Source organism: Morone saxatilis, unplaced genomic scaffold, assembly GCF_004916995.1.
Source record: "Morone saxatilis isolate NCDOM2014 unplaced genomic scaffold, NCSU_SB_2.0 Contig17, whole genome shotgun sequence".
Lineage (NCBI taxonomy): Eukaryota > Metazoa > Chordata > Actinopteri > Moronidae > Morone > Morone saxatilis.
In genome coordinates, this window is record NW_023339729.1 from 26838189 (window position 1) to 26847329 (window position 9141).

The 9141-nt window shown below is 40.0% G+C and overlaps 1 protein-coding gene across 1 annotated transcript in view; it reads left to right on the top strand.

Annotated features, from left to right (window-relative positions):
* The window catches only part of cacna1ab (calcium channel, voltage-dependent, P/Q type, alpha 1A subunit, b), a gene marked incomplete in the record, with an annotated part of 92837 nt that overhangs the window by 83009 nt on the left and 687 nt on the right, over nucleotides 1–9141 (top strand).

Genomic DNA, 9141 nt, shown 5'->3' on the forward strand with positions numbered 1-9141 from the left:
TTATTGTAAAAACACAATTTTTTTGTCATTTCCTGAAAAGTAACGGTTTTGGACATACAAGGTTTCCCCCCCAGACAATGGCGATATATATGTTATGTAAAGGGCTTGTGCATAATATATTATATAATATTATATATTATGTAAAATAAAACAAGTCAATAAAATTGAACGTGACATATATTTTAAAATTAAAATCTAATCTGTGGTTTGGATAACGTTAGCGCAGTGGACAGATTTCGGGTCAGCGTGAACTCTGATTCACCCCGAGTTTCATGGATTAAAACACAAACAACTTATCCCTAAAACCTCCTGACCCCATGGCCAAATGAACAGACTCGTCAGGGTTCACGGGGAGTTGAGCGGTGCTGATACAGATTTCCATGATGCCCCCGGTTCTGATGATGGTGATGGTGATGGTGATGATGGTGGTGACGACGATCCTTGGTCCGGCCGCGGTCTCGCTCGCGTTCCTTGGGTGGAAGGTCGCCCGACTGCGTGGTGGTGCTCAGGTCTGTGCCCAGGCCTAGCAAGGAGATGTCTCAGTTTACATTTGTAAATACTACATCACTAGTTGTTTTTGTCATGACCTCAGCTACCTGAGGTTAGGACACATAAATGAAGATTAAAACATGTCCCACAAGTTACTTTAGCAGATAGATGATTTTCATATGGGAAAAAGTGATTTAAATGAAAATGAAAACACGCCAAAACAATTGAAGTACCAGATTTAAGAAGGGGGAAAAAATTGAAATGCCTATCACGCAAGAATCCACTACACCTGTGCAGTCAAATGTAGAGCAAAGAAAACTAATTTAAAACTCCATCATCACTACCGAGTCTGGAAAGCAGAGGAGTCTCCTCCATCAGATTAGAGAGCTCTCCAATTATAAAGGGGATTTAGAGTTTAACTGTGCCAGCCTTGTTACATTAGTTTTACAGCTGAAGCATGCAATTTGCACTCGCAATTAGTAAGAAGTGGGCTATCTGCTTGCACAATGTTCTTCTCAAGGACTTCTTTGTGCCAAGACTTGACTCGCATAAATTTAGTGAATATGATGACAACTCTGCTCTCTTAGCTCAATAATGCACAGATTGCTCTTAATTGCCTCAACAACTGCTTTTGAGTTGCCCCTCGACCAAGCTGTAAAGCAACACTGCCTATTGTGTTCATGTTGCACTTCCAAAGACACAACGACTGTGTACTGCTGTGTACATTTATTTCTTTAAGAACTAGTATTTCTTATTAGCTTTGATTTGTCTGGTCACTGATTTGGAAAATAATTTAACAGGAACTTGTGCTCCTGCAAACACGCCTCATAGGAGAACATGAGATGGACCTCTTTCTGAACCACCTGAGTGGTGGTATCAAAAAACATTTAGAAAGACAGCAATGCATGTTTCTACAGTGTCTGATTATCCTCTGTATAGTGGTCATTTTAGGACATCTCACACTTGTCAGGCTCAGCTTAACATTTTCAGACTTGGCTCAATGTTACGCCTATGTTGTACTTTGTAACATAGCTTGTTAACATCCCTGCAGTTATCATGTTAATGTGTTATGATAACACATGCATGTGAATATTCATACTCTTAATCCTAGTAGGTACAGCTGAACAGGACAAGTAGCCTATGTTATACTACCATTTCATTAAAATGCCACATACTAATGCTAAAACCAACACTAATGTTAGCATAACATAGAACATTTAGCATTAGCCCTTAAAGTGAGGGTCACATTGTGTAATTTCATGTGCAAATTTTAACACTAGCATGCAAATGTGTGATTCCAGCATTCATTTTTAAAGGTCTAGTCTCTAACATTTAAGAGGATCTAGTGGCAGAAGTGCAATATATTATAGATATATGTTCATTAGTGTATAACCACCTGAAAATAAGAGCTGTTTTTTAAGAATGAGCCTTTTTTACCTACAGAGAGAGCGGGTCCTCTTTTAGGACCACCATGTTGAACCGCCATGTTTCTCCAGTAACACAAAACGGACAAACCAAACACTACAGATAGGGTGTGTTGCATCTATTTCTGAAGCCACTGTGGTCTCTGGTCCCAAGTATTACATTAAGTTAAGAGACAGACAGACACTGCCCTACAGCCACACCACTTATCTGTTCAAGAGCTATGCTGCTGCTCTCAAACAGACATTCATTACTTTCAACTGTAACCCACAGTAAGTAAATAGATTAGTAATAGAATTTACTTGTAGATGTGCAGAAGCTTTTCAGATTTTAGGTGGGCATTAAAGGTAGCGTATAGATGTCCACTATGAGTGACTCACCCGTGTCTGCGTCGGTGTATCTGGTCAGTGAGCGCTGCGAGGCACGGTGACTCCTGTCCCTGTGTCTGCGCCCTCCGTGTCTCCCCTCCTCAGACACCACCCTTTCCAGGGAGTAGTCGTCCAGCCTCACGCCCCGGCCCGTACGCCCGTGGACCAAGCTGGAGGTGGAGCGACGCATCGGACTGGTGTCAGTGATGGTCTGAGAGGACGAAGGAGAAGGAAATATAGACAGGGAGAGTGACAGGCAGATAGGTAGAACATAAGGTAGGAGAGGATGTGATAAGATGAGGAGAAAAGAGATAAAAAAAAATAGTGGGGGAGAGAGAAAGAAAGAGGAGAAAAGAAGTCAGATTTAATGCATCCTGACTGGTGGAGTCCATCCTCAGCTGCGAGAAGGACGACACTCTCAACACTCACTTTGCTGACTTTTAATGAGTGTATGACACTAATACAGAGCTGCATATGGTGGAATGTCAGTCAGATTGTGCATTCATGTGTGTATATGTTCCTACTGAATGACAATATCTGACCTGGGTCAAACAGCAGTAACAAATAACTCTTGGTGTAGGTGGGTGGTGGTTAACCACACTAGGACAATTCAGGTTTTCACAGGCTGCATTTTGTTTCGATATAATGAACAGTTTGTCCTAATTGGTTGTCCTGTGTGGTGACCTGCACCCATCCTATCTAAAACAAAACACTAAAATGATTTCTGAGTATCATTTGACCCATCTTAAATCATATATCGGCTTACGTTTTTTTTACATTCATATAGCTTGACCCATAGCACCTGAAATTCCAAACTGCTAAGCCTTTGACAAGCACATGTAATACCATGCTTCTTCACCAAAACATGGAGGAATGAAACAGACAGAAAGATAAACAGGGATCTGACAGGAAGAGAATAAAGGGGCAGAGAGACAGAGAGCAAGCATGAAGGAGGGCCGTAGAAACCATGCCTCACATGCACAAGGCAGAGGAGCCTACTGGACTTTTCCAAATGGCAGCCATGTTTCATTTAGGTCATACTCAGGTTGGAAAGCCTTTTATTCCCTTCATTTTAAATCATCAGATCATCAGCAAAGATGTTTGACACTGGATTAAAGTGACAATTGAATTCACACTAAATATTCAGTTAATGGTTTAAAAAAACAAAATAATGATCCCAATGTAAATTCTGGCAGATTATAACTATTATTTAAAAAAAAGTGACATGAATTTAGACAGCAGACAAAACCTTTATTAACATTCATTGCCAAAGAAGCACAAGTAGAATGAGCATATTGCTTCATTATCAATACTATAGAAGCTTGTAATAACTGATTAGCAGAATAATTTGGAGGGAATCCACATAATCTTGAGTTATTCAATCAACTTTCTACTTGAATTTATTTAGATATTTTTAGTTATTATTATCAATTATTCTGCATATCAAAAATAATTAGAGAATATGGATAAACTTTTGCCCAAAGACTTCTTGTCTTGGTCATTAATGTCTCCTATTGCTATAGGTATTATTTCCCAACACTGAGTATGACATAAATCAATTATGGCAGCCAGGTGGATAAGGTAAAAACATTCCATAACCTTGAGCCTGGACAAAATGCTCTGCAGGAACCCAACAGAAAATCCTACAAAAGTTTAAAATCAATTTAAAGTTGTCATCGTATAAAATTTTATAATAAGAAAGAATGTAAAAAATTGAATTGTAAGTTGTAGAATCAACAAGACAATAAAAATGTACAGTAACTTCCTGTCCTGTATATTAAATCTACTTGAACCTGCCTAGTTCTGCATGTATATTTATGTGTCGAGAATCTAATACAATCGAACAAGTGTACTTGACCAAATACAATTCATGTGGCTGTGCTTTTGCATCAATTTAGATAACATGTCTGGTAAACCGAAAATTACAGCTAATCGTATAAAGGAACCGGCTCCAGTTCAAGTCTACATAATGTATTCTGGAACCAGTGTTTTGTGATTTTCTTGCTGGGTTCATTATCGGGCTCTTCTGACCAGGACAGGACCCTGCTGACACTCTGTACCCCGAGAAAGCTTCACATCACCCCGATGATAAAGCACGTCAGTCTGCGAGCAGCAGGCCGGACAAAGACTGAGATGAACACACGAGGATACACCGTCCTGAGAAGAGCTGCACTACACACACAGACAGCGGTCTGTACACTCTCTGAGCAGCTTAACACAAGCCATGCATGCCCACTGGGTAGCTGGCAGCTCAGTACCACAAATGTGCATACACTTAATACGCACACACACACACACAGGCACGCTTGAAAAGGATGTGTTACTTTCCACATTTTCTGAGCGTCTATTTGGAATGACACGTGTATGTTTCTTTTCAACGACATGCGTCCATCCATGTGTTGTAACTAGACACAAAATAACATTTCACAGCACTAGATTTTGACATAAAAATCAATGATTACTTAGATTGTGATCTTAGAAAAAGTAAATACAGTTAAATATCAATAAGATGATTTTCAAAATGCTCAAGTTTATTTTTCTTTTGCATTGTTTGGGCACTAGAGAGAGTAAGGCTTACATGTTTTAGCTTCAGTCATACTTATGCTGAGCTTGGTGTTGTTAAGACTGTTAAGAATCTGCTGTGTGACTCCCATACAACATTTCAGTCTATTTATCACTAAAAGAAATAAATGTGTCAAAAGCAAGAGCAAGCAATTTAAACAAGTTAAAATAGTTTTAAAAAAGATAATATAGTTATAATAGTACACCTAGTACAACTACTTCTACTAATATTATAAAACTAATATTATATAACAGATAATTGCTGTTTAGATGTGTATATGTCAAGCTTATTTGGGGATAAAACAGGTATAAAAGACTGATCTTTACTCATACTTAAAAGTTAAAAACAAGACAGACAGAAGTGTTGAACATGACACAGCCACTCTGTCTCTGTCCCACTTTCACTCCATCTTTCAGGCTTCTGAATGACAGCCTTTGGCTAAAGCAACACTTTAGGGGGGGCGTTGGTACACCACGTCCTCTCCATCACATCCACGGCAAGACTCAGCTCTGCCACGTCATGCATGACTAATGACATGCCGGCACGCTGCCAATCCCCCTGTACAGGCCAACAGTTGCACATCAGGCCGGTCCATGCTTTCGTCATACACTGTTGACCCCGTTTGCAGCAATGCAACAGACTAAAACACACATGTAACACAAACAGAGGAACACAGACACACACGCACGCGCTGCATACAAGCAGAACTCCAGGGAAACTCGTCACAGAGAACAAACAATGGAGAGCAGGGCCACCTCAACACGAGCAGACACAGGAGAGAGAGAGAGAGAGAGAGAAAGAGAGACTGGGACAGCTCAAAGAAAAGCTGACAGAATAGATAGAAAGAGGGAGAAGTGATCAAAGTAGATCTGAACAGTGACAATTAGGCCACAGTTGATTTAAAGGGCTTGGAGTACCAGGTGGGTGGGATTCACGGCATCAACACAACTCAGATGGTTACTCTTTCAAGTGGGAGAAAAGACAGCCTTCTGAGCTGGTTTGTGTGACTGTCAAAACATGCTACACTAACAATAAATAGTATTATGCAAACACTTAGTCCAAAGGTAGAACAGATGACATAAAATATAGATATTTGTCCCTGCAATAATTATAAAAAATGCACCATCCAAAATCTTGAAGACAGCAAATTTGTTCCCTTCAGTATACCATATCCAACACCTTGGATGCTCAGTGTTCACTGCTACTGCTTTATGGTGGTGTACATGTTTAATAAGTTTCTGCACTGTGCACTGCTGCACATATTGTCTCAGGAAGTTGCTTATGTGTGTTGTAGAGCTGCAACCATTAACCGATAAGCTGTCAACTGTTAATTTCCAACTATTTTGATAATCAATTCATTGTTTTAAGGTCATTTTTTAAAGAAAAAATGTCCAAATTCTCTGGTTTCAGCTCCTCAAATATGAATATTTTTTGCTTTCTTTAGTCCTCTATCACAGTAAACTGAATCTCTTTGGGCTGTGGACAAAACAAGACATTTGAGGATGTCACCTTACAACATACAACACAACATTTAGCTAGTTTTCCAAGATATGCTGCGGTTGTGATGTATCGCTGTCTGGAGCTGGTGTGCTGGTTCTGGTTGTGGTATTTGTCATGGTATTTGTGTCACGGGTCAGGAAAGACAAAATCAGATTAATCACAGACAGGAAACGTTCAGGAATTTAAAAGGTCCAGTGTGTAGGATTTAGCGAGATCTAGTGGCGAAGTGTCAGATTGCAACTAACTGAACATGGCTCACTTCTGTACTTGATGACCTGGGAATGAGAATGAGCTGTGAATTGAGTAGGAGAAACTATGGTAGCCGCGAAACTTGCGAAAAACTCAAAATGCCCTATCTATAGTCAGTGTTTGGCTTGTCCATTCTGGGTTACTGTAGAAACATGGCAGATGAAGAGAGAAGGTGAGAAGGTGTCCCACAGTGTCTGTATCTGTATCTCTAAACGGCTCATTCTTAGGTAACGAAACATGATTATTATTTTCAGGTAATTATACACTAATGAAAACATAGCTGTGAATATTGTACTCCATTTCTGACAGTATCCTCCTAAATGTTGTACAGTGGACCTTTAATGACACAAATACAGTTATATGAGCTTACTGGCATGTGTAGAAAAAGTCCAAACAGAAGCAACAGAGTCCAGGGCAGGAAGATACAAATTCAAGATGGCTCAGGTACAGGTTCCTTTCAAACGCTTTGCTGAAACCTCAGTTTTCTGTTATAAATGCGTAGACTCAAGCCCAAGCTGAGATGATCACTTTGACATCATCAGGGTTATTTTCTTGGACTTGACAAAGTCTCCTTCAGAGACACAGAAGGGATTAGTAAACTCACTGACATGTAAAATTGGTGGATTGGTTAGAATCTAGAACAAACAAATAAAGTAATTTGAGGAAATTAAAGAATAGATGAGCATTACTACTCCAGAGCAACAATATAGGCCATCATCTGGCCTATTTGTCTAAACAGGTCTTACTTTACTCCAAACACTAGTATCACATAAATTTAGCACATACACGCTCCTTTAAGTGCCCTATTTAGCCCAATTTAGCATACAAATATTTAGTAAAAGCTGTAAAACACATTATAAAGAGTTGTAAACAGACATAAAGACATTTTATGGTTGATTATTGTTGATTATTATTGATACACAGTATCAGGTACAGTATTGGTCAACAGTTATATAAAGACTTCCATTTATGGATGCAGACAGAAGGAGTTACAATTAAACACATTAATGAACACTTCTGTCAGTATATATACTGCTAATAAATGCTAAATAGGGAGACTTAAAGTTAAGTGTTTCCATTTTACAAGGTGCCTCCATTAATCGCACCTCATATTGAGACTGATAGAGATAGATTCCTCTTGTTCTCAGTGTACTGTGTATGAAAGGGCCCATCATGTACAGCGTGCACAGCACATAGATTCATAGTTAACCTTGAACCCTCAAAAGCAACCAGTGCTCTTTTTCCAGAACACTACGATGTACCAGGTTTTCTGTGAGTCTGTTAGTTGGGTCATTTTTGTCAGAAGTCTCTATCAAGAGGTCACCTAAGGCAGGATGAACACAAGCATTCCTGCCTGGAGACGAAATGCCCCCGTCAGGTGAAATCACCTCTCCTTAACAATAGGCTATATGCTGCCCTTCTCCTTTTGTTCTTTCCTTGACCATTGCCATGTTGTCTGAATTCTGATTTACTTAATAACTGTGTTTTGCTTGAAATGATACTATATCAATAATACAGAGGTTCTGTTAAAGGTACAGTGTGTAACATTGAGCACTGAGCCGGCTGGCTGGGTTGCTGCTTGAGTTCAAGTGAAGTTTAGATCATGCAGTGAATGCTGGCAGGAGTTCACTGAATCCCCTGCTTTGATAGAGAGTCTGATGCTTGATTCAACTGCAGAGCCCTGCAGACCTTGCGTGATGAGTCACTGCATTCCGCCACCCAGTTCAGTCTGTCTCAGCATTTCTTCTTTCAGGACTTTTCACCACTTCCACTGTCTAGTGCTGCTTGGCAAACTTAAACCAACAAAGTCTGTGCTGCCGACTGCTGATCACCAAGTTTAGAAGCAAAAAACCAAAGTTCTCCTGAGCTTGTCGGGTTCTACACCTGGTCTAACAGAGGGATGAGAGCTAGTACACCACGCACAACCACACTCTTTGCCACTCATCGATCCGAACCCAAAAAAGCCCCAATCAAACATAAGAACCTGAAGGCTCTCCTGTGAAGCCGGGACGTGTGTTTTATGCTGTTGCAAGCAAAGGAGCTGCAAATATGAATCACTATTAAATGATGTTCTTTCCACCATCTGCAGGGACGTGCAGTGCATTTGTAGAAAGCCAATAGGAACAACCTGCTGTCTCTGAAATACCTTTGATTCCCAACATTTAAGGTGAAAATATTTTACTCAGGACCACCTGAATTACAATATGCCTAAAGGCTAATATGGATATTTTGTCCAATGATCGGAAAAGAAAATCCCCAACCCTGCTGTTAGGATATTAGTGACATCTACAGTGTGCTTTAAAGAATGCAACACACTTGTATACCAGAGGCATGGAGGGAGCAATACAGTGGCCGTGAAACGCGCCAGAAATGCCTGAAAGGCCCTTATCTGTTGCCAGTGTATTGGTTTGTCTGTTTATGGCTACTGTAGAAACATGCAGCTCCAACATGCAGTCTCTCACGGAGTTGCTTACTTCCAGGGTCTTGATTAACGACAATAAAACATTACTATGAATTTATATTCCATTTTCTGCCAATAGATCCTCTCAA